Source organism: Vulpes vulpes, chromosome 1 (genome assembly GCF_048418805.1).
Source record: "Vulpes vulpes isolate BD-2025 chromosome 1, VulVul3, whole genome shotgun sequence".
In the NCBI taxonomy this organism is placed as follows: Eukaryota; Metazoa; Chordata; class Mammalia; order Carnivora; family Canidae; genus Vulpes; species Vulpes vulpes.
In genome coordinates, this window is record NC_132780.1 from 137,547,838 (window position 1) to 137,573,744 (window position 25,907).

The following is a 25,907-nucleotide window of genomic DNA, read 5'->3' on the forward strand; positions in this document are numbered from 1 at the left end:
AGACTAGAAGCTCCTAGAAGGCTAGGGCTGTGTGTTAGTCACTGTGGTATTTGCGGCCCTAGCTGGGTGACAGGCTAGCTGAAGAGCTAGCACCCAAGGAATCCTTATTGACTCTATATATGGTTCATCCATATGCTCATTCATTCACAGTTCCCAGACAAAGAGCTGTGTTTTGATTGATTTCCTCTTTTTGATCTGACTCTTATTCCACTGGTCCAGAAAGAGAAGAGAGTTGTGTGTGCAGGTGTGTGTATGCTCGAAGAAGAAAGAATAAAAGGGACCAACTTAATGAGTAGCAAAAGGTGTATCTTGGGATTCAAAGTCAGGATCTAGTTTTGAATATCAGTATCTACTAACTAGCCAAACTTCCTTAGATAAGGGATTTGGCAATTTGGCATATCTGAGCCTGGAATTTTTGTCATGTGTCAGATGGGAACTTGGGTAAGACCTTTGGCATAGGAGCAAACTGAGTCCATGATGTAGAGTATATGAAAAGCATAAAGTGCTGCGTAGTTATCAGTGGTGGTGGTTCAAGGATGATCTGAGAGGTACTGGTGTAAGGCGCTATGTGCTGGGTGGGGGAAGATGTGAGCCACATTCACTCCACCTCCGGGGCCTCCATTGCTTCAAGTGAGGCGGTTGGTGTGTATATGGCAAGCCCACGTGACTGGGAGGTTTCATTAATAAATAAGGAAGTGCTCAGCAAATTCTTCAGGGCCCTGGGGATTTGATGTGGGTGTCAGAGATAAGGATCCAAGGATAACTAATTTCTCATTAAGTGCACAGCTGTGTTTTTACTAGAACAACAATGAGAAGCATTTGAAGTGCTTATATATGTCTAGCTAGCAGTAGCTTTGGTGTAGCTCCGTGGCTTCTAGTGCAGATTCTAGGGTCAAACTGCTAGCATCCAACTTTAAATCCCACCACGTTTAGAACTGTAGCCTCCCTGAGATTCAGTTGCCTCAACTGTAAAAGGGGAGCAGTAATAGTACCTACCTCCAGAGGAGGACAAAATTAATACTTGTAAAGTACTGAAAATTGTGCCTGGGACATGGCATGTACTCTGTAAATCTTTATTAGTATTGTTTGCCAAATAATTTGCTTCCCATCAGAATACTAGGGACTATGTGGTACTGATGGAATATATAGAGGAGGCAAGATTGTTTTGAGGTGGGAGAAGTCATGGAAGGGTTCATGGAGAAGAAGTATCCCAAGGTATTTTCTAGAGTTCTGTGCCCTGAGCAAGAGGGCTTATTTCCATGATTACTCTGCTCTTAGGCTTGGAAAAGAAGACTTAGTATGGAAAAAATGCCTTCCCTTAAGGAATAAATAGAACGTCTCCTGGAAGTTTGAAGTTGAATAAGATATGGTCCCTGCCCTCATGCATTTCCAAACTAGTTCATCCATCCTTGTGCCAGGGACAGGAGGTATTAAGATGAGTCCTCAAAATACTAACAGTGTTGCCAAGGAAAGATGTAGAAGTGAAGAATGCTATTCCATGACATCAATGCTATGAGCGGGAGGCATTAAAAGTGAAGAAATTTTAGATTCCATTTAAGAGTGTTTGGGAATGTAAGGAAGTTGTTAAATCTCCTTTTGGGCTTCTGTTATTAGAGGAGCGATTTTATGTATTGGAATGGTACATACGTGGTGCTTCCTACAGCAGGAAGATGGACAGATGGTTCCTATGGTTCCTTTGGTCCATTCATGGTGTCCACCTAGGTGTGTTTTACAGAGGTGAAGGGCACCGTGAAAACATTCTGACCTTTTCCTGGACAAGGTTAACAAGGTCTAAAAGGATGTATTTCTAGCATTGCCCAGGGATTGTTGGAATTCCTGCTTCATGTGTTTCATCTCTGAGGTTAGGGCTCATTTGAAAAATCTCTGTCTCAAAGCCAGTATGCAAAGGGAAGTCTTCCCTTTGCCTGTATCCACCGCTTTTCTTTCCTCTCTGAGTTTGATGAGGAAGTGATGAAATACCCAACTTCTTCAAACTTTTACAAATTAAAAGAAAAATTCTTTTGGTTTTTCAGAGCATGCAGATGTAGTTCTAACAGTGAAATGGTGCTATACATTAGTAAGCATAGGAAAAGATACTCAACCTTACTTGGAGTCAAGGAAATGCCATACATGGAAACCACGGGGAGACATAATTTCACACTCATCAGATTGGCCCCCAAAATTCTACTCCCCATATTGGATGTAGAGCCAACAATGACTCCCATTCACTAATGGTGGGGGTTAAATTGGTATGCACACTTTGGAGAGCAGTTTGTTACCATCTAGTAAAACTGAAGATACACTTACCCTATGATCCAGCAGTTTCATTCCTAGGTAAATCTAGAGGAAGTCCAGTACCTCTGAAAAGGAGCTATGTTCAGGAATATTTGTTATAACATGGCTTCTAAGAGTTAGAAAGCTTCTCTGATTTCTGTTACCTAGAAGACCAGTTAAATAACTTGATATGTGCATACAATGGAATGCTATGGATTATAGTGAAAAAAAAAATGAACAGACTGTGCTAGTGAGGTATAATAATAGTAAGTGGAAAATACTGTTGAGTGGAAAAGCAGATTGTAGAAGGATGTCATTAATAATGAATTCAAGCTCATACCAAATAATATTCTTTTATTTACAAATATTTACAGGCATAACTAAAACTATGAAACATGTTTGGAATAACCAGTAAATTCAGAAAAGTGGCTTCCTCTAGGAAAGGCAGGCAGGAAGACCAGGGAGGGGTATGAAGGGGTTCCATTTATACCTGTAAGATTTTCTTTTTTAAAAAAGAGAAGACAGAGAGAGAGAGAGAGAGAGAGACAGAGCCAGAGGAAGAAGCAGGTGCCTCCCAGGGATAAACAGCAGCAGGGAGTGTTAACACTCCCGCCTCTCAGAGCAGGTAGCCTGATGGGAGACTCCGTCCCAGGACCCTGAGATCATGACCTGAACCAAAGGTAGATGCTTAACCAACTGAGCCACTCAGGCGCCTCAAGATTTTATTTCTTAAACTGAGTGATGGTTACACAAATGTTTATTACTGCCTATATTTTTAGATAGCTAAAATATTTTTTGCTTGAAAAAAAGATCATTTTAAAAAATGGGCACAAATCCCTAATCTGTCTCCTCTACCTGTTGGCAGATAGGCATGCTGAAAACTGAACATGAAGGCACTCCCCCTTTGCTCCAACTTCTTCTGGGAAATTTTAGGTAGATATGATCATCTTCATCAACTGAGCTGCTCTCCAGACATCCACATTAGGCCTTGTGGTAATCCCTGTTGTTGAGCTAAAAATCATGACCTATTTTGTTCTGATATGTAGCTTTGTTGGGATCATATTTTGACATATTAGTAAAATGCAAAATAGGGTCATACTAATAGAAACCAAACACCAACTCTCTGGCTCATTTTCCATATAGCAGATTGCTGGAGCCTTCTCCCATCCCACCCCTTCCTTGGGAGTTACTGGGATTTCTTGCATGTGTTGGCAAGGGGCCACAAACATCATCCTGACATCCTTTTGATAAGGACATGGGACCAACGATCTCAAGTATTTCTCATTGCCCCAGGGTGAAAGACTCTCCCTCTCTCACCATAACTGCCTGGTTTCAATGAAGTTTGCCATCCTTCTGACTTTCATTAATACAGCCACTTCTCTGTTCCTCTTGCAAACATCCTGCCCCAAAGTGGGAAAGTGTGTACCGCCAGGAATTCCTTCACTTTCTTTTGCTTGACAATGAAGCCATGCTGGCTTCTTCTCTGGGTGCTTATTGAAATCCAGTTGATTCAGCTCTTTTATGTGCCTTACTCTTTGTTACAGCCCCCTGTCCCTTGGAATCTGGTCAGAGCCCAATCCAAGTGACACAAACTGTGTTGGCTTTGAGTACCCTGTCCTCTATTATGCAGCCTCTGTCCTTGACCAAGCTCATGAACCTCAGTGCTCTGTTCCGCAACAGGGAGCCCCTCATCTGGCTGGTATGGTGCTTGCACTGGAGCCTAAAGCTGGGGGTGGCTTTTCTCTCCGCCTCCTGTTTATTTATACATCATATAATTCACTTTAATTAAAAGGAAGAAAATCACACAAAATTGGGACTCTTTGGAGCAAATCCTGGGTAGATGGTTGCTCTGAGAATGGACATTGTAGTCTATACCAGTCAGGCTCTGGGCAGGAAATAGTTGGCACTCCCAAAAGGGTTTAATTGACACCAATGTAATGAGAGGACTATTTGCAGAGAGATAAGGTCCTATATGAGATGCGAACACCCAGGGATAAACAGCAGCAGGGAGTGTTAACACTCCTATACCTGAAGGGGTGAGGGGAAGAAATGTGTTATCAGAGTCCTATACCAGCTGAAGCTGAGGAGTTAGGGCCTCTTGGCCAGAGCTGTGGCCCTAGAGGAGGACCACCACTGCCAGACCCATGGCTTAGTGGAGACGGAATGGGTGAACAAACACTTGATGTCTCTCTCTTTCCACCCTCCAGTCTCCTGCTGTTGCTGCTGCCCACTGGTTGAATCCCACTGAGCACCAGGAACCCAGGAATCTGGGTAATGCCTTCTAGAGAGGTGAGCCCCCTGGGCTAGAGCATAGTAGATAATGGCAGGGAATGGAAGTAGAGGGGCAGGCCAAGGATAGTTAGAGCCTTGGATATTTCTGTGTGCATTCATTGTGTAACTAGAGACCAGACATGATGGGAAGTCCCCTTTGACTTAAGCTAGAACTGCTTTGGGGCAATTTGGGCTGTTTTGGTACTGATTGACTCCAGGAGGCTGACTTGGGTAAGTCAGGAAGGGGGTCTGGGCTGGAAGGAATGGATATTTATGGCTATGGGTGAGGTACTTTGTGCTGTGAAAAGGATGATGTTTTGAATTGAGACTTGGGGATTGGCTGTCTATCATGTTCTAAATGCTCTGTAGTCCAGAGAATGGAGGATGTGTCTACCTTGAGCTGATTGAGCCCGGTGGTCTCAGGTCACAGACTGAGGACTTGAGACCTGGTCTGAGCCCAGTCCATGTGACACATATGATGCTGTTCTTGAGCACCCTGACGGATAAGCATGTGAAGCTGAGGATGAGCTGAGCTGGAGCTAGCCATTCCAGCATTGCCTCCTAGCTCTACCTCCATCCACACTATTTATTACCCTCGAAGGCTCCCTGGAGCACACCTTAGCTCCTGTGAAGTCGGATGAATGTCAGAGAGGCAGCCTCTACTGAGTGGCCCTGCACCATAGAGGCATGGTCTCTAAGTATTGTGGCAAAGTGCAGAGAAAGGAGAAAAGAACATACCTGAACTCATGGCTGTACAGGGCCTGCCCTTGACAATTCCGAGTCCGGTCTATGAATCACGATGTAGAGACCCAATTCATAGGGACACCTGCAAAGCAGTGTATCAAGTGAAATTTCACAATATACAAACATAATGGGTACTTGGCAATGGAAAGTGGAGGAATGGAACCATTGAAGTTGGTGGGCTTTGGGACAGAGAGTCCCTGTTCTGTTAGGCAGTTGCTGAGTGGCCCCTGGATAAACATTTGGCATCAATCAATAGGCCTTAGATTTTTCATCTGCAAAGTAGGCAAATTAAAGGTCTTTTTCTTTTTTAGGCAATTGTGAGGATTGCATGGGAGCAGCCATGCGAAGCACAGCACCTCACATGTAACAAATGCTCAATAAATGTTGGCTGTATCAACATCATTTATTATGATGATGATTATTCCTGGGGCAAGTGCCAATCACTGCTTGGGAAGAGGAATAATTCCTCCAAAATTCTGAAAGACTTGGGCCCTCCTTGGGTCTTTTAATTTATCTAGTTCATTGCCTATTTCCAACCAGCTTCATAGGACTCAGTTCTTTGCACACTTAGGTCCATGGAGGGTAAACACTAAGGCTGTTGTGGGTCTGGCCATCTGCTCGTCTCCTCTGGGTGGGAAATCATGAAATGTTCAGGAGGAAAAAAATCAAAAGAGGTCATCTAGTCTAGCATTTCCCAGACTGCATTTGATAAAACACCAGGTTCTCACAATGGCCCTAGGAGGAAAAGTTCTGGGATTAAAGAAATGCACATAGCACCCTTTCTTCTCTCTTGCCCTCACCAGCACAGAGCCATGCATTTAAAGAATCACTGCAGCAAGCAATGGGTTTCATGTTGTATAAATTAGCATTCTCTCAATTTATTTATTTGAAGAAGGCTTTTTCCATGAGGTGCCCCGCAGAACTAGTGTTTTGAGGCATATATCCATTAGAATTTGTACTCAGCTACATGGTGTGGAAAGCTGACTTGAGTGGCTCTGTCAACTAGGGGGTCATTATTTTTCTTATATAAGCCCATCAGACATAGTTCAGGGGTGGCAGAATGGCACCACAGTGCTGTCATACACTCAGGCTCCTCTATTTCTCTACATTAGCCTTCTTTAGAATGAGACAAAGCTCTCTTTTGGCCCATTGCCTCGTGATTACAATATGGCTGCATCACCACTAGCTTCACATCTGCATTCCAGGCCGAAAAAAAGAGAAAGATAAAGTACATAAAGTCCATGCCAGCTAATTCTGTTCTTTTCAACAAGCTTTTCTGAAAACTCTCTCCAAAAGTGGCCAAAACTGTGTTAAGAAGTGACTTCAAACTGCAATGGAGCCTAGGGGGGGAGCTGAACAATTTTTAATTGGTCATGTTGCTACCTCAAACAAAAGCAGGGACCTGTTAGTACGGGAGAAGGCAAGAAGAGATATTGGGGGGGCATTTCGCATCGTGTGCTGTGTTGGTCACCCCTTTGCTTCTCTTCAGCAGGATGATTCTAAAAGTATCCCATGCAAAAGAAAATAAAACCAAACAAACCAATGAACTTTTGTAATCAATAGAAAATATAATTCTAAGCAGCAAGGCCCTTGGGCTCACAGACCCTATATAGAAGATGCTGTTGGTGTCCTGTATAGGTCTCCGGCTGCTCTGGGTGCTCCAGCTAATGGCTTGCCCCTGTGCAGATTGACCTTAGCTTCTTAAATCCTTTCGTGCAGAGGTGGCTGGAGCTGCATCTTGCTTGCCCTGCCCTTTCCCTGAATTCTGTGGCTAATAACTAACAGGTACAAAAGCCCCACTCCCTTACCCCAAGGTGGGGGGCAATGTGGCAGTGCAGTTCCCTCCAGGCCTCCCCACAGGACTGAGCTGAAGCTAGATCTCTCCAAAAAGCCACATTCTTGACAGATCATTCCTCTGCCCTCTTCTCTTTTCCTCATTCCCTTCCTGGTTTCTCCCAAGGGCACAGCCTCGATATATAACATACAAATATCTGTCTCAGACTCTGCTTCTAGGGAAGCCAGCACAAGGTATCCTGGGTCAAGCAGGGTGCTTTTTGCTTCCTTCTAAAGGGTTCCATCTAAAACCTTTTTCCCTCAGTCCTGTTTGTGGCCATTGATTGGCTTTGACTTGGCCTGGGTGTTGTGGGACAGCTCGGTGTTCTACTCTGGTGCTGACTGTTGGATAACTTCCTTCTAAGTCCTATCAGATGTATTTGGGGAGGCCTCAGAGCAAGACATGTAGCAAGGGGAGTCTAGGACTCCATCTTCTCAAGACAGTCATAGAAACGCTGATTTACATGAACTGTCGTGTGTGTGTGCGTGTGTGTGTATGTGTGTGTGTGTGATTTTCCATCTTGTGGCAATGGCAGCTGGGTATTTATAGCTGGATCTACGGGGCCATTCTCACGTGGCTAAAGAAAATTAAAACCTCATGTGGATTTTGTTTTGTTTTCCCCCTCTGCCTTTGCCATTGCAAACTCTCCAGTTCTTAAACCCTTGTTGTTGTAACCAGAGCTGCACTGAGCATCGCTAAGATTGCGAGGTTATGTAAATTTACTATTTCAGGCAAAAGTGCCTGTTCCCCATCAGTCAGGCCACAGGGTCTGAGAGGGGGGCGACTTTTGGGGAGAACTTGTGACACTAAGTGGCAGCCCTGCCTATCACCACTCTCTCTAGAAAGTCTCCCCAGATTAACCCTGTGGAATGTGGATTCCTTAGATCACCTCATGATCCCTCTGCATATATGAGTTCCTTTGAAAGAAAATTATTTTCTTTCCCCCTTGTTTTTCTGTATCCTTAAGTCTTTTATGTCTGTGTTTTGCCTTCTCAGTTAGACTGAGAACACCCTGGGGGCCTGGTCTGTTTGCCCAGGTTACTGGAGCTCTTGGCAGGGGGTGTGTGGGGAGGTGAAAGGTGGGGGTAGGGGGTAGCAGGAGCTCGGCTGCTGCATTCTTCTAGATGCCTTAAGAGCTCATGGGGTCCCCTGGACTGCAAATTTGGGGTGGTTTGCCCAATCTTCCCTGAGAGGCCAGTACGCTTCCTGACCCAGGAGCCCCATGGGCCCTCTATCATTTCATTCTGGTGATCTGGAACCCACACATTCACGCTTTGGCTGGGTGGTAGGGTGGCATGACCCAACCCTTGAAAGCTCCCAAGGAGCGTGTGAAGGAGGGAACTGAGGCTTACCAGCCATCATCTTAGGGAGTTAGGCCTTCTCACTGCCTGGTTGTCCCCAGGGCTGTCAGAGCTCCTGCAGCCGGCCCACTACACAGAGAGCTTTATGAACGTCTGCTCCTCAAACTCGGCAAACCGTACCTAGCATCCTGAAGGCCTGCAATGTTCCAGGCACAGGGCTCCACCCCTGTACCTTTCAGCACATCCTGTCCTGTGGTAGAACTGCAAACTGTTATCCCATTTTACAGCAGAGAAACCCAAGGTTCTGAGCATGCAGGTGCCTTGCCTGAAATCACGTGGCTAGTTAGAGGCACAGAGGGTATTCCAAGTAAGGCAGGCCTGACTGTAAGATGCAAGCTCTCTATACTGCACACTGACACATCACAACTGCCTCCCTTTGTGATGAACCAAACAGCCAACTACCTGACTTCCACCGTGTTATAATTCTTGAGCCTGCGTCAGCCTTCTAGTCACAGAGTGGAAGGTGACTTCGGATTTGGGAGTCAGTGGGTAGCTTCTGGAGTGGCTATAACTTGGACACTGTGATCCTGCTTCCCAGTCTTGTGTCCTCCTCTCTGCTGTGGACACACCCACAGCCTCTCTCCCTGCCTCCCTTCTTCCCCCATGCTTGTGAGTTCTAGAGGGTTTCCAAACCTAGGGTAAAGCCAGCAATTCATTAGTCTTTGTCCAGATTCCAAGAATCCCAGATATACAAGAATTCCTCATTGAGAAGTCTAGCATTCTTGGGGAAAGTGTGTGTCACCAAGAGAGAGCAAGACTCCTCGCATTGAGAAACGGGATCCTAGTCCAGTCCGGGAAAATAAGTTTGGATTTCAGAGTCAGATAGAAGTGGATTGGCTCTGACACCCCTCCTTCCCTGCTGCCCAACCCCTCGTAAACCACAACGGGGAATTTGCCTTCCCAGTTCATTTGAGGGCGCTAACCGGATGACATTTTCCTCCAGATACTGAAGGAATGCAGAGGCAGATTGGGGTGCGTGAGTGTGTGTGTGCACGTGCGCATGCAAGTATGTATGTATGCCTGTGTGTGCATTTGTATACACAGTTCTCACCTGCAGGTCTCCTTTCTTGTTCCTCTAGGCATAAATCACTTGCTTTGTGAAGAACCATCTAGTGAGCTTGTTGGGGCTGGGAGTGGATCCCAGGATAGGAAATGGCAGGTAGTGAGCCTGCTGTTCTTCCACAGGGGGAAGCATCTCCTCCCATTTTGGGGTAGCTCTGTCTACCAGAGGATCCCAGGCCAATGCATAGGAAGTCTGTCTGCTCAAGAACATTCAAGAAGGAAACTTCTCATGACTACCATGCAAATTCACAGGCTAGAAACAGCAGATGAGAGCCAGAGGCAGCATGGGAGCAAAGTAGGCAGAGTAGCTGTGGAGTGGGTTATGATTAAGGAAAGCTGTGGAAGGACATGGAGGTAAATAAACCAAATAACTTTCCCTCCTTGATTATAGAAGAAATGCAGGCTCATTATAGAATGTGTAGAAAATACATAGGGACATAGGTGACATAGGTCACCAGCAGAGCAGCCCAGAAGTAAAGAACATGGACTCTGGAGCTAGACCACTTACATCTAAATTCTGTCTCTACTGATCACCCATTGTGTGTCCCTGAGGGAGTGACTTAAATCCACACATCCCCTCCCCTCAGCTCCCACCTCAGACTTCTTATCCCCACAGGGGAGCCGTGAGCATCCAGTGAGACCATATGCCATGTACTCGCATACTGCCTGGCACCTGGTAGGCCTGAAGGACACGGTCACTAGACCAACTGTGTTCACATCACAGCAATTCAAATGATTTGAAATTGGATATTGGACAGCTTTGTTCGAAAAGAGGTTGATTGCTTAGCCAGAGGTCCTCTTGTTTGGCTTTGCTTCTGTCCTCCCTCTTGGTGCTCACCGAAGCTTACCCACTCTGTTTATGCTGCTGACTCGATTCCCCAGCCCTGCTCCGAAACTTTGCTCCTCATCTCACTTTGCAGAACTCAGGACAACTTCTCAGTGATGGACCTGCTCCTCTCATTCTTGTGCTGCCTTCCTCCCTCATCAAAGAGGAGGGAGAGCAATGACATTTATTTCCCAATGGGAACTGTGCTACCTCTTAGAATGCTTCAGTGGAACATCAGTTTTTGGTGTATCTGTGTATGGATATGAATATTTATATGGATATGAATATGTATATCTTTTTTTCCCCCCATTGGAGCATTTCATTCCAGAGCATTTCTTCCTGCTCTGTGTTCTAAATCTTCACACCCTAATAACTAGGGATTTAGTCTCAGCCAGGGTTTCTCAACCTTCATACTAGCCTGAATAATTCTTTCCTGGGGGTGAGAGCCTGTCCTGTGTGTCATAGGATATTTAGCAGCATCACTGGCCTCTCCCCATTTGAAGCTAGTAGTATTTCCTAGTCATGACAACCGAAAAAATTGCCCAACTTTGCCAAATGTCAGTGAGAACTGCCCCAGTTGAGAGCCACTAACCTAAGCTAAGTTTTTCCTATAATAGTTTATGTCTGTTATATCTTTTTTTAAGGTTTATTTATTTATTTATTTATTTATTTATTTATTTATTTATTCGAGAGAGAGAGAGTGCCCATGTGTGTGCAAGCAGTGAGGAGGGGCACAGGAAGAGATAGAGGGGAAGCAGACTTTTCTGCGGAGCGGGGGGCATGACACAGGGCTCAATCCCAAGACCCCAAGATCATGACCTGAGCTGAAATCAAGAGTCAGAAGCTTAACCAACTGAGTCACCCAGATGCCCCAGGTCTATTATATCTTACTGTGTCCCAGAGTTCATCTCTGTAGTGTATTGAAGGTTAGGAGACTGGGTTTATCCATTGAGAAGGAAGATGCAGAGTTCTAGAAGCCTCTGGGTGACCTTAAGGAGAATCACCAACACTCTGTGATTACGTTTCCTCAAAGGTCCCATACTTAACCCATCTGCATTTGAGCCAAGGACATCCCGCTCCCTTCTAATACCTTCTCTAATGCGCTTGACTCTCCCCATACAGCAGAAAACCTCACAGGAACCAGGGAATGGCCTTTGGGTTTTGGCTTATAAATACTCATGGTCTCATTTTTCTTACTGAGAAAAGATTTTTTTAAAAATCATGTTTAACATTCTTGTTGCCGTAGTGGAAACTTTTGTTCTTTGGAGAATTTCCCATTCCAGGCCCAGGGTCAGATTCCTCAGTGGAACTCTGAACATTTTCTAGGGAAGTTTCTTTCACCAGTGAGATTGTACCTTTGATGCATTTACACAACTGTGTTTGGATTGTGCATTAAGATGTCCAACATAGACTGTGAGGGAAGCTGTGCAGCTAGGCAGGAGCCATGTGTCTGGGACTCAGTGGCCGGCCAGGATCAAAACTCTTTTATATAGTTCCATTGCTTTTTTGGATGTCTTTCCTCACACTCCAGCACCTCAAATCTAAGACAAACAGTTGATACATATAGCCAATGCTTCCATCAGTATAAGTTAAATTATGCTGTGGTAACACACAGTTCTCAAATTTCAGTGACTTGAAACTAGAGAGATTTATTTCTTACTCATTCTACTGTGTGTAATGGGTCAACACAGACCTCTATGCATTATAGTTACTCAGGGACCTAAGCTAGCAGAACAGGCATCTCCTTAGGTATTGATGGTTGCCATGCCAACGAGAAAGGGGGTAGTGTCCTGCCATTTCAATGTTCTAGACCACTGATTAGACTAACTGTATTAGGGTTCTGAGAAACAGAACCAAAAGGATGTTTATATCTCTACATCTATCTTTGTCTATCTACATTTGTCTATCTACCCACCCACCTACCTACCTACCTACCTTACATATCTATCTAGATTTATTTAAAGGAATTGGCTCACTTGATTGTGAGGGCTGGCAAGTCCAAAATCTGCAGGGCAGCTTTGCAGGCTGGAGATTCAGGGAAGGGTAAATGTTGCAGCTCCAGTTCAAAGTCAGTCTGGAAGCAGAATTTCTTCTTCCTTGGGGATGTTGGTCTTTTCTTTAAGGCTTTCAAATGATTAGATGCACCCTATGGATGATAATCTGCTTTACCCAAAGTTTACTGACTTCAGTGTTTATCTCATCTAGAAAATACCTTCATGGTGAAATCAAGTTTGACCTGGCCTAACCAAGTTGACACATACAATTAACCATCACGACACTCAGCTTTTACTCGCAGCTCATGGGCCAGAATTAGGCACTTGGCATCACTCAAACAAAAGTGGCTAGGAAGTACAATCTGTTTCATGCTTGGAGTGAGGAGTGGGGACCAGTGATGTTTGACTCAGTACCAATAACAATCACAACTGGAAGTAATGTTACCTGAGGATAAAAGAAAGTATCACTTTATGGTATCCGCACTTCAATGCATTCTGCTAAAGTCAACACAGAAATAGTTTTAGACTTAGACCCACATGCCCCCTTTGCTCATGGGGGAGGTTAAGGAGATGGGCGGGTTAAGACATGGCCTGGCCTCCAGGGGTACTAAATTTTAAGATTATTACTGATCACTCGCCTCTGGGTTTTTTTTTTTTTTCTTCATTAATTGTTTTCTGTGTGTGGTATTGCATTCAAATGTCATTTGTATGTTGTGTACTTGAAGAATGTCTTGCAAAATAATTTGGGCTTTGTGGCTTCCTTTTAGTACAAAGTTGTGTTTTCCTTGGTTGGATCAGAAAGGGCTCGCATGCCAGCCCTCACTTTGCCACCATCTCTCTATGCCTCTGTGCATCCCTCTCACAGTCTGTGCCCAATTTTCCTGGCTGTATGGAGGGGGGTTGGGGCAATGGGATCTCCAAGTTGCCTTCTGGCTCTAACATTCTGTGCATCTTTGGTCTACACCTTGTCTCAGTGACCCCAAAGCCAGTGTGTGGACTGGTTGGTTGGATACAACCAGAGCTGCATGACAGAATTTCCTTCCATAAAACTGGCAAGATCATTCTGGATTTGCACTTGAAGCTAAGGCCATGCTGCATTCACTTGCCCAGAGAGAATGCATGCCACGTATCAGCTGGGAAGCATCATCTCCAGGCCCACTGGCCCTCTGGGGCCCCCCTGCATGGCTGATGGAGGAGACTGGGGCAAAGAGGTGTTGGATTGGAGTACTTGTAAGCATGTGGAGGACAAGGGCAGGAGATGAGAACAGTCTGGCTTAGCTTGCAAGTGAGGTCAAGGAGCCAGGCCAGCCCTTTGAGGCCATCTGGGCAAACCTAACCTCCAAAAGGCAGAGAGTTTCAAGGACCCCAAGCACTATTTGCTTCCTTTCATGTTCACACTTGACACTTCTGATGCCCATCCCAATCAATTTTTTTTTTGAAATTCAAATGAGATAGTGTTGGAGGAAGTACCCAGAAAACTCTGCGTGCTCTTCAGACAATTATCATTATTATTATCATTACTATCATCATCATCACATACACCCTTATTCCATGGATATTTTGGTGCTAGGTACTATGGATAGAAAGGCGAGCAAAGACACTAACTTAATTAGAATACAGTGTGATGCCAGCTCTAATAGCATGTTCCAGATAAGCAAACCTTGTGGGAGCTCCAAGAAAGAAGCATTTAATTCTGCTTTTGGGGGAGGCAGGCTCCATGGGAGTAGTGACAAGGAAGCTGCGTCTTAAAGGATGTCAAGGACTTTATGGGAAGAAGAAAAGGAAGTGCCAGGCAGAAGGCATTGCATGAGTAAGTGTCAGAGTGCTGGGTAGGCTGAGGGAAAGCCCTGGAAGACTGGCCTGGCTGCTGGGTGGGATGGGTGGAACAAAGTGAGGGGGAGCTGCCGAGAAGGGTGGTGATCAAATTAGGAAAGTTCTGGAATAACATGAGGCGTTGGTTCTTAACTGAGTTTTGGAAATTACCAGGTTTGAAAATACTTTTTATTTTAGTTTTGGCTGAAAGAGGAAACTATGGCTTTGGTTTGATAAAAAACCAGTCTATAGATTTATAATGGGCAAAACTGAACTCTGATAGATTTACTCACAGTATTGCTGCACCGACCTGTTGATTTTTGCCACTCCCCTTCCTCCTAGAATCCATGTGGAATACTTAAATTGTCCTGCTCTAGCTTTGGTCATTTGAAATATTTGAGCAGGAGGTACAAAGTGGGATCTTTATTATTTTTTTCTCTTTATAAAAGGAAAGTGTAGAAAATAAAAAAATCTTTAAAGAAAAAGCACAGTGATGCCACCCTCCAGACAAGTCTGGTGTTACTGTTTGGGTAATTGCTTCCAGCGAGCATTTTGAGGGCAGATACCTTGTTTCACATGTGGCATTTTCCACGGCCATGAACCTGACCCTGACAAGTGCTCCACCTGCAATTGATTGCTATCGCAATGCTCCCGTAACCCTTCTAGAGAAAGCTTGGTGGTTGAGCGTTAGTAGAACTACTCTGTTCAGATCCTAATGTTTCCATTCATTACCTTTGAGACCTCAGCGATTTAGTCTCTCTGCAGTTTCCTCATCTGTAAAATGGGAACAATCCTAACATCCTAAACAATAACATTACCTACATCCTCAAATTTGGAGACCAGAGTTCCTTTGGGCAAGGCACTTGTATACAGTAAGTGATTAATATTTGTTATTGGTTATTGTACTGTCCTGTGAGTCAGTTCAGCCCTGAGGGATGAGCTGCAGGTGGGAAACCTTCTCCTGGGGAAGGGTCTTTCTGCGTAAGTGTCCTCCACATCAGGAGAGGGGACAAGCCTTTCAGGTCCTCAGGATTAGGGAGCACAGGATCCTGGTGCTTGTTCACAGCTTTCCTCTGGAGAGAGCTGGCTCATCCTTGCTCACTCCTTCCTTTCTAGCTTTTCCCCATGGGCTCTCTGGGCCAGCTGTCCCTTTAAGAAAGGCAGCCACACACTATGGGGCCCTGCCTCCCCTGCTGGGTGCCTGCAGCTGGGACCCTCCAGGGCTGAATTTGAGTGCTGGACCCTCCAGAAGAGGGGGGACTGCTTTGAATCAAGTGCACATCTCCCAGGAATCCATGCCCGAGAAAGGACTCCGTGTCATCAGCTCCCATTGTAGCCCCTGCCTCCTGCCCCCCAACCCTGGCTCTGAGACATATAAGGATCATTCTTAAGGACAGAGCTCAGGATCCCTAAAAAGAGAGTTGGAAACTAACTGGATAAACTTGGTAAGTGAAAGAAACCCATGTTGCATCCTCCCCCTTTTTGAGGATTACAGATTGGGGGTTGAGTTTGGTGATCTTGCTGGATGGAATCTGATGGGCAAATGTGGGAAGGAGGAGTCAGAGGTGGGGCTGGGATTTCCAGTGGGTAGTGAGTCTTGGATTAGGGATAGCCTCTGACCCCTCCTCCCACTGCCTGTCACCCTTGAGACAGGGAGCTGAGGTTTGACATCTGGAAGTATCTGGAGCCTCAGGGGTGGGGTGGGGAGGGGGAGCTGTGATGAAGATTAGGGAGGGGCTGATGTCATATTTCTCTCTCATTTGGGGGAACAAAGCGTGGCCACTGAAGGCTATTTGCAAAGATGCCTGAGGCCTGAGAATGAAGTGAGTGACCCTGGGATCCTGTCTTAGCAGGGGACTCAAACCAATTCCCCTTCCTCGTGGGGTTGAGGGGACACAGTAGGCTCTGGGCTTGTTCTCCAGGCTCCAGAGAAATCTGTGTTGGCCCCCTGGACTAGGATAGCTGTCAGAAGCAGCAGCAGGCAGTGCTGTAGTGGGAGGAGGAGGTGGGTCTGCCAAGGGCAGGGAAGAATGGAGGCCTGTTGTTCTAGAGCCTGGGAACGCCGCCCTGGAGGGAGGCTCACGATGCCCCTTGCTCAATGTGAGGAGGAATGAAGAGAAAGGTCTGTGCAGTGGACACAATGGGTCTGAGCTGGCTCCTCACCTCTGCAGAGCAAATGACCCACCAGCCCTGGCATGGGCACAGGTGAGCATCCTGGTCTTGGATGCCAGATGCAGTTTGGAGGGCTGGGCTCTGTGCCCACGGGTGGCCACCCACGGAGGAGGTGGGGTGTAGTAGCAGCCTTAGCTCCTGGGTTTATCCGAGACCATGGATTCTGGTTCAGAGAAGCTCTGTGCTGAATGCTGCGCCAACAGCTCTTTGCTGTACCCTCACTTGCCCGAGGCCCTAGCTGGGGGTTTATTGAAACAAAAATGAAATGATGGAGTCAGGAGGGTGTGAGGATCGGGAAAGAGGTTTTGAATATAAGATTAAAGCCGCCTTTGAAAAGTGACAATAACAGTTGCCATTTATTCTGGGTCTTGAATATGCCAGTCGCCGTGCCAAGGCTTTATGAGTACCATCTCATTTGGTTCTTGCAGTGAGTTTTTGAGTCATGAACACAAGCCTACCTCATTGTACTGCACTTCGTGGATAATTGTGGGGTTTTGTTTTGTTTTGTTTTTTTGTTTTTTTACAAATTACAGGTTTGTGGCAACCTTTTGCAGAGCAGATCTATTGGTACCATTTCTCCAGCAGCATTTGCTCACTCCATGTTTCTATGTCATATTTAAAAAGAATTCCCATTTCATTGTCACAATACTTCAGACTTTTATTATTATGTTTGTTATGGTGACCTGCGAACGGTGATTATGACTTGCCAAAAGCTCAGAGGATGGGTGGCAGTTTTTAGCAATAAAATATTTTTTAATTAAGGTATGTACATTTGTTTTAGACATAAGGCTATTTATTGTACGCATAATGGGCTACAGTAGAGTGCAAACCTAGCTCTTCTAAGCACTGGGAAGCCACAAAACTTACTCAACTCGCTGTATTGTGAGACTGGCTTCATTGCAGTGGTCTGGGACCCAACTGGAGATATCTCTGAGGTGTCCCTATAATTTGGGCAGGATCTTTGTAAATGAAGAAACAGGGGCTCAGATAGGTTCAAGGCCTTGCCCGAGGACAGAGGGCTGGTAGATTGTGCAGCCAGGATTCGAATGTCTTCATTCAGTAACTCCCTCATGCATTTGTTCAGCAAAGTTGAGCTAGTGGCCTCCTTTTTTCTGACTCTTCTGGTGGGTACTGAAGTCATGGATGGGGCACAAGACTGGGGAAGGCACCAGCCAACCTTGCTGCACAGTTTGGGCTGTCAACTCCTTCAGAGTCTTTCAGAGGGGCCCAGAGACCCCTGAGGGGAGTGTGTTGAAGCTCTGCTTGAGAAACTTCTTTATCTTGAGAAATGTTTCGTTTCATTTTCATTTTAATACTAATCTAAAAATGGAATGCATCCATTCTGCATCGTCTGATTGGCTATTGCCTAACCTACTACTGGCCCAAGATTTTAGTCCTAATTTTCTGTTTCTGTGCAAGTTGGCACCAAGTGACTTCCCTAAAATGATAGTGTTTAACTTTTACTGCTTTGTTTCTGAAGCTGGGCTCCACATTGGGAGCTCGGAAAGCCCAAAGTACCAAAGATAAAGAAAGGCTCCATTGATTTAGTGCAAGAAGGGAGAGGTGCAAGACAGGGTGAGCCCTGGGGAGATGGTTCAGCCATCCCCCTCTCCTCCAGGCAGGGTGAGCTGGACTCAGCTGCAGCAGAGCAGAGGAGGGGTGGCGATCCGCGCAGGATCAGGATGGATCGTGTGCAGAGACTCAGACAGGAGCATGGAAGTCAGGGAAGAGGAGAGACCCCGAGTTAGAAATTGGGACTCCCACTTCCAACACAGTGTCTCTGACATGCAGCACAAGGATGCTCCTCTCTCAGCCTTGGCAGATGGGACAAGTTTGCTAAGGCTGGGAAGGGTGACTTTAGAGCCTCTTGGGGGCTCTGTGTGGTCTTATCTCAAGATGGGTGTCTTTCCAGAATTTCAGACCTTTCTCAGGGTCCAGCTGTTAGGTGAGAAGGCTGAAGCAGATCTCTGTGACTCAGGACTGGCCATCCCACAGGTGCACCATGCTGGCTTGGTGCCTTAACTCTTGAATAGGGCTGGGTAACAAGCACCCTCTGAGGATCACACATCCCACCAGTGCAGGTGGCTGGAGACAAGAGACCCAGGACTCAGACCTCCTCTTCTTCTTCCCTCTCTTCCTCCTGCCGCTGAGGCTTGAGGTCTTACCATGAGGTAGCTTGAGGTCACACCCACTTCTAAGTAATGCCCCGCCTCCCCTGTGCTTCTCTCTCTGGTTACAGTCCCTCACTTGGATCCTGGGCAGTGTCTGGTCTTCCTTTTTCTGGACCTCTCCTTGCTGTCTATTGTCTACATTCGGAGTCCCCAAACATTTTCTCTTGAAGGTCCAGAGACTAAATATTTTGGCTTTGGAGGCTGCACAGTCTCAATGGCTATCACTTGACTCAGTCACTAAAGCAGCCCTAGACAACATGTAAATGAACGAGTGTGCCAATGACGCTCGTGGTGGACTAGATTTGGCCACCTCTGACTTGGAGTTAGCTTCTGCTGAAAAACATTTGCTCATTCCCCATGGCCTGCCTGACCCCTTCCCATGATGGGCCCGCCCCATTCTTTGTCTCCAAGTGCATCTCCAGCACGGAGTCCTTCCAATGCCCCCAGAAGCCCCACTCTCCAGCCACATTGCCCTGCCTGCCCTTCCTCAAACACGCTCTGTTTTTAGGCCTTCCAGCCTTTGCCTCTGCAGCTCCCTCTACCTGGGATGCTGCCCTCCTTCTCCTCCTCCTCCTCCCACTCATGCATCCTATCTACTCCTGAGATGTTGTCTCCTTATACAGATCAGATGTTTCTCTTTGTGTCCTGCCATGACCTTCCAGCCGTTAGCCCTCTCCATCATGGTGAGTTCCTCCTCTGTGACCCTGTCACTTTGCACTTGCCTCGGGAGTGACCCTGCATGTGCTACCCTTCAGCAGTTTGTTGGCTTATCTCTTCAAGGGCAGGATTCAGTAGGACTTAGCCATCTCCCCCAGTGCCATGCCTGCCAGGCAGTAGGCACTCCAGAAACTGTGTTGGCATAAACCCCATGACCTCTTCTTTTTCCCCCAGAGAGCCCCTGCCACAGCAGGTGGCTTCTTGGGGTTTAGCTGAGCCATTTGGGGAAATTAAGATCTCGTGAGTTGGACACGGAAGCTGCCTGTAGCTAAATCCGTCACCATCCCTGAAATCTGAGCCTTGCCCATTCCCTGTGCCCCATGATCGGGTGTCCCAGTTTGTTTTGACATCCTGTGCGGGGCATGAGGGGAGATGTGAGAGATCCAGATTTCAAAGCAAGAATTTTCTCTAGCAGCCGCTGAAGGCCAGGCCCCTGCCAGCGCCCGGGCTCCCATGTTAGCATTTTCAGTTAATTAAGAAAACAAGCCCCAAATCCCTGACAGAGATGGTTTTGCAGATTCAGGACATAGGGTTCACATCAGCATGCAGGAGAGGCCTTCCAGCTCCTGCAGGCTGGATGAGCTGGAAGAGGGGAATGTGTGAGCCAGAGAGGACCCACTGGTGCCTTCTCAGTAAGAGAAGGTGCCACGGATGTGGTGCTCTGGGGAGCCAGCTCCAGGCAGGACCCAGACCCAAATCTCTGCCTCTCCTTCCCCTTCCAGGGCATTTTCTGAATGGCTGGGATATGGCGTGAGGCCAGCTGAGTGAGAATAGGAGAGAAAGATACAAGAGAGTAGAGAAGCAAGTTCTCCAAACCAAATAATTCCAAACACCTAGCTAGCGGGGACAGTGGCGAGAGGTGACCTGGGTATGGCTTCAGGTGGAGCCCAGGTGGCTGAGCTACCAAGGGAAAGTTCTGGTCAGGAATGCTGCTTGGCCACACAGAGCCTTGATGTGAGTTTAAGAGGAATGTTGTTCCTGAGAGAGGAAAGTAAACACATTGCTGTAGAAGCAGCCAGCTCCCCTCTCCCGTCCACGCCCTCTGTGTGGTGTCAGGAGATGGTGGGGCTTCACCAACGTCATTCCCTGATATGGGTGTCATCTGGCAGGTGAGACTGGACTTGGGCCCCTGGGCGTTGCAGGAGCACGGATGCACGTGGCGTCAGTGCCGAGTGAATGCACCCCTTGCAGTTCACAGCCTGAGCACCGCATGCAGTGGTCCCCGCCCCTCTTGGATAGAACGCAGTGAGAGAGAGACCTGGGCCTGCCCTGCCACTACCCAACGGTCCAGGGCAGATTATCTGGCTTTGTGAGCCTCTGGTTTCTAATGAGAAAGGGGGATGAGGCTCACAATTGATGTGTGTCATAAAGTGCAGGTGTGTTGGGGACCTATACTGGGCCTGGCTCAGTGAACCTGGGTTCCTTCCCCATGAAATGTCTATCTTGGTTCAGCTTCTGCCTGCCAGCAGGTGTCAAAATAGCAGTGGGAGGAAACGCCTGGGGAGGAAGGGATTGTAGGGCCAGCTCTCGGCCTCTGGTATAACTGGTCCAAATAACCAACAGTTGGTGCAGATATTTTTTGACTTTGAGACCCTTCCCCTTGTACTCTTGGGAATTTCTGGGCTCCCTGCCTTCTGGGAATCATTGCTTCATCACTCGTAAGACAGTATGTATTCTGTGAGCAGTGGGGACCATGTTGGGAAAGCAAATCTCTCAAAAAGTGAGCATCTCTGTGACATTCAAAAGCTGGAGAGAAGTCATCTGGGGCTTGGAGGGAATCTCAACTCTCTGTGTGTCTCTTTGCATGTCCACCTGAATCCTCAAATTGTATAGCTGGCATGACCAATAGCTCTTCTTTTCTGGAAAATATCCAAAATACTAATCCTCCTAAAATTCCCAAATCCCTGGACACCAGGCAGGTTTGTTTGCTTTCTGCTGCTGCTGCTAATTTTTCTCACTGGGTCTTAGGAAAGAGCATACTGATGGCAGACAGTGATCTTCATAAACACACTCATAATTTTTAGAACTTGGATGTGGAAGATCAGAACCTTTTTGACTGACTGTTGGCAGCACCTTCTCTTATTTAAACAGTGTTTCTAAATATTCTCCAGGCTTCAGAGGGAAAATTTGAGGTAAAGACTAGAAGTTGTGTAGCTGTTTCTGGAATATTAGGGAATACCATCCAAAAAAGACGGGTGGTATAGTTTGGGCCCTTGTAGGACTCACACTATTTAGGGAAATGTTCACTAAGGCATCTTGGCTAAGAATTTTGGAGGTTTTGTTTTGTATTTAATTATATTTTTTGTAGTTTTTGTTTGTACTATGGACACTACCTTCAGGAGAAAGCACTTATGGGGAAGCAGGAACCAAAGCAGGGAGTGCCTGCCACTGCCCTCTAACAGAAAAGGAGAGTTCCGTGCTAAGAATTTGGGGTCGGCGTTCTAGACATGTTCTGTCATGAGTCTGTCCTGTGGCAAGTGGCCTTGCTTCCTGAGCCTCAGTCTTCTTCCCTGTAAAATGGTCTTGATAAGGATAGGCACCCCCACTGTCAACATCCTGTGCCTCCCGACAGCTGTGTGGGAGACCTCTGTGGGCGTGTCACAGAAAGTTGGAACTGAGTTCATTCACACGTGTCAGCGAGAGTGACATCCCCAGAGGGGAGGTGTCTCTATTCAGGAGCAGAGCTCACTGGTTTTCCTTGTAGTCAGATTTTTGCATCTGAGCTTATTGAATGGTGCTTGGTAGCCCTGGAGAACAGTGGCCCTCATGTCTTGGCTCCCCCAGTGGGGGGTCTGTGAGGCAGCCCTGCACCTGACGGGATGGGGGGATTGTGCCGGGGTTGCTGGGCTGCCTCTGTCTCTGTGTGAAGTATGCTTCCCCTTAAACTCCTTGGTCTGAATATGGATCCTCTTCATGGACCAAAGGGGAATTTGGAAAATCCCCAACTCAGTTTCAGAATCCAGGGAGGGTGACCCCCTTCATGACCAAGCCCTGGACCTCATCTGTGTACCCCACCTCTCACAGCCTATATTTAAACTCTTGCCCTTCCCTCTACCTGAACGTTGGTACCTGGTGAATACCTAGCCATCCTTCAGGATGTGGTTCAAGTACCACCACTCCTATAGTTTCTCCAACCCCTCTTCTTGCCCTGTTTCAGGGAGGTGAGGTTTTCCCTCATCTGTGGCGCTGAAGGCCCACTTTGCACAGCGTGTGAAAAGCACTGTTCTCCCTCTCTCTCCCTAGACTATGAGCTTCCAGAATGCAGGGAGGCTTACAGGGCCAATTGTGCATTCCTAGTCCCAGTGACAGGGTCTAGCACATAGTAGGTCCTCATCAAATATTGGCTGAATGAAAAGTGAGGGGAGCCTGTGTTCTTTGCAGTCTCCCACTGAGAAGGAAGCAAGATGGCTGGTGTTTGGGCAGTTGGCCCAGGGGCCATGGTGGTGTCTGAACTGAGCGCTCTAATTGGTGTCTTCTCTGGGTATGCCTTCCATGGCAGGGTTGGGGAGCAGAGTGTGTGTGTGTGGGCCTGCAGTGTGCCATGGCTGGGTGTGGGTGGCAGCCCTGTGTTTTTCTGTAGGGACCCATCTGTGGACATTGGTGCCAGTTGCCTGCCCTTTCTGACTTTTGTCCACATTGGCATGCGATTCTCATAGCTGTGCCCAGGGATTTTGTAGGGAGTGTGGCTGTGTGGGGAAGCTGGTGGCACACTGGGAGATAGACAGACTCCACTGTCTGTGCCTGGGAAGGACACCTATGTTGGAGGCTAGGAAGATACCTAGTTTGTACTAGTTAGAGAGTTGCAGCATATGAGTGATTTGACAGCAATTTTCGTGAAAACTAGTGTGGTAGGAAGGGAGCAAGGGCTCTTCTGGGTAAGAAGTGATCTTACCTTTCAGGAGTTTACTCACTGGTGCATTCAGGTGTATTTGCTGAGTGTCTCCCACCTGTGTGTCTGTCACTGTTCTGGGCTCTGAGGGTGCAGACTGACCATGCCCCTGCCTTTGGAAGGCTTACTTTCTTTTTTTTTTTTTTTAATTTAAATTCAATTTAGTTAACATGTACTGTATTATTAGTTTCAGAAGTAGAGTTCAATGATTCGTCAGCTGCACATAGCACTCAGTACATCACCCAGGGCCCTCCCTAATGCTTTTCACCCAGTTATCCCACCCCCCACCTTCCTTCCAGCGACCCTTGGTTTGTTCCCTAGAGTTCAGAGTCTCCTATGGTTTGTCCTCCTCTCTGTTTTTATCTCATTTTATTTTTACTTTCCTTCCTCTATGTTCATCCATTTTGTTTCTTAAATTCCACATATGAGTGAAATCATATGGTATTTGTCTTTCTCTGACTTATTTCCCTTAGCATAATACCCTCTAGTTCCATCCACATCATTGCAAATGGCAAGATTTCTATTTTTTTTTTAATTTTTTTATTTTTATTTTTTTAAGATTTCTATTTTTGATGGCTGAGTAATATTCCATTGTGTATATATTCCACATCTTCTTTATCCATTCATCTGTCACTGGACGTCTGGGCTCTTCCCATAGTTTGGCTATTGTGGACATTTGCTGCTGTAAACATTGAGGTGCATGTGCCCCTTTAGATCACTACTTTTGTATCTTTTGGATAAATACCTTGTAGTGAAATTGCTGAATCCTAGGCTCATTCTATTTTTAACACTTTAAGAGGAAGCTCCATACTGTTTTTCGGGGTAGCTCAAGATTTTATTTACTTGAAAGAGAGTGAGAGAGAGAGAGAGAGAGAGAGAGAGAGAGATTGGGGATGGAGCAGAGGGAGAGGGACAAGGAGACTTTCCACTGAGCACAGAGCCTGAGGCAGGGCTAAATCCTATAACCAAGAGATCATGACCTGAGCTGAAATCAAAGTCAGACACTTAACCAACTGAGCCACCCAGGCATTCCCTGGAGGGCTTACTTTCTAGTGAAAATCCCTAAAGACTGAGAGGATGGGAGTTAAGGCCACCATCACCCTGGTGACAGTGTCCCCTACAGATTCTGAGCCAATGCCCTGGTGAGGGATATCATTTCTTTAATCATCAGCTCCATTCGTCATTCTCCCCCAAGATGCTGCCCACCAGACCACTGTGGTATCAGCCTTCCCAGATTCCGGGCTCTGCCTCCTTCCCCAGGCTACATTAGAGACCCCTCACTTATTCACCCACCATGCCCTCTGCAGCTCTGTCCTGCATGCTACCCCCCCCCCCAACCTGCTCAACATCTGTATCCCCTTCCTTGACTGAGGGCGCTTTTGATGAGCAGGTCTGTTTCATTCGCCACCGTATCCCTACAGTGTGCCATGCTGGCCTAGGACGGACATTCTGTATGTAATGTGGAATGAAGGAGTTCACAGAACAGATGCTGGGTTTTACTTATCCATCTTCACCATCCGTGCTAAGCTTGGGTGTCTATCTGTTTTCATCTCTTTCTGGGTCCATCTTCAGGGGGATGGACATTGGGAGAAGTTGCTGGAAAGCTGGGGAGTGGTGAGAAATTGGAGAAGTAGAAGGAAACCCCTGGTCGAAGTCAGCTCTTCACTTTGTCCCCTCCATGCCTTGGCCACAGGAGGCTCAGTGGCCTTTGGGCACACTCCCTCCCGCAGACTGGGAAGTCCAGCGGGCTTCAGGGCTCACAGAGCCTGGCTCTAAATTCCACACCCTCCTTGCATTGAGGCCTGCGTCTTCCTCTTCGTGTGTGTGTGGAGACTAGGCAATGCTGAGGGACAGACCGGCCCCTCTAGCCCTCGGGTTCAGTCAGCACAGCTGGGCCGGCGGGAGAGCAGGCCGCCCGGGAATGGCTGGGAAGCAAGTCCAGGCTCAGGCCCACCTCCCCCAGGGCAAGGATGTGGCGTGGGACCCAGGCGGGTGGAGGTTCCCACCGCTCGGCTCCTGCACTGGCTCCCAAATGCTGCAGGCCAGGCGGTGCCTCTCAGCAGGAGGGGGTAGGGAGAGACTCCAGCTGCCTGGGTCAAGGCCCTGTATCAGGACCAGAGCAGCCCCACAGGCACCCACCTCTGACATTTATCCTCCACCTGGAGAGCTGCCAGTGGTCCTGCCGTCCAGTCTTGCCTCGCATGGGGGAAGAGAGTCTGGAATTAACCATTGCAGGCCCTGCCTAAGTCAGGCCGAGACCTGTCCTCCCGGGTCAGCCAGCCTCCATCTGTCACATCCCAAGGGCTGGAGGGGGCATATTCACAAATGTCATCTCATTTAATCCTCCCATCAGTTTGGGGCACTGAACCCCATTTTCTGAATGAGTAAACTGAGGCATAAGTTCCATAATCTGCCTAAGGTTTTAAGTTAGTAAAGTTTCCTAGGAATTCCTCCTTTAATACAAAGGCCTACTATGTGCTAGGGGGTGAGACTAGGCCCTGGGGATATAGCAATGGACGATGAACAAAAATGTCTCAAGGAGAGAGATAATAAGAAAGCAGTAATATCTCACATGCTAATCAGTCTGCGTGGAAAATGGGAGGGGGGTTATTTCTAATGGTGATGGAAAACCTTGAGAAAAGTGTGCAATTTTTGGTACTTTGCCAGGGGCTAGGCTCTCCCTCGCCACCGTATACAGGCCCACTATTTAACCCTCACAGTAACCTTAGGAAGCATGTTGCTGTTATTCTTGTGTTCAGATGGGGCCACTGAGGCACAGG

At 47.1% G+C, this 25,907-nt stretch overlaps 1 protein-coding gene across 8 annotated transcripts in view; it reads left to right on the forward strand.

The window, feature by feature from the left end:
• DAAM2 (dishevelled associated activator of morphogenesis 2) overlaps positions 1-25,907 on the forward strand; it is a 115,127-nt gene that overhangs the window by 11,695 nt on the left and 77,525 nt on the right. For 4 of the 8 annotated variants that reach the window (XM_072731652.1, XM_072731632.1, XM_072731662.1 and 1 more), the window contains exon 2: positions 4,482-4,563. The exons of the other annotated variants lie outside the window; for them this stretch is intronic. The gene's annotated coding sequence lies outside the window, so the exon portion shown is untranslated. The remainder of the gene's footprint in view (positions 1-4,481; positions 4,564-25,907) is intronic. 8 annotated transcript variants of the gene reach the window in all.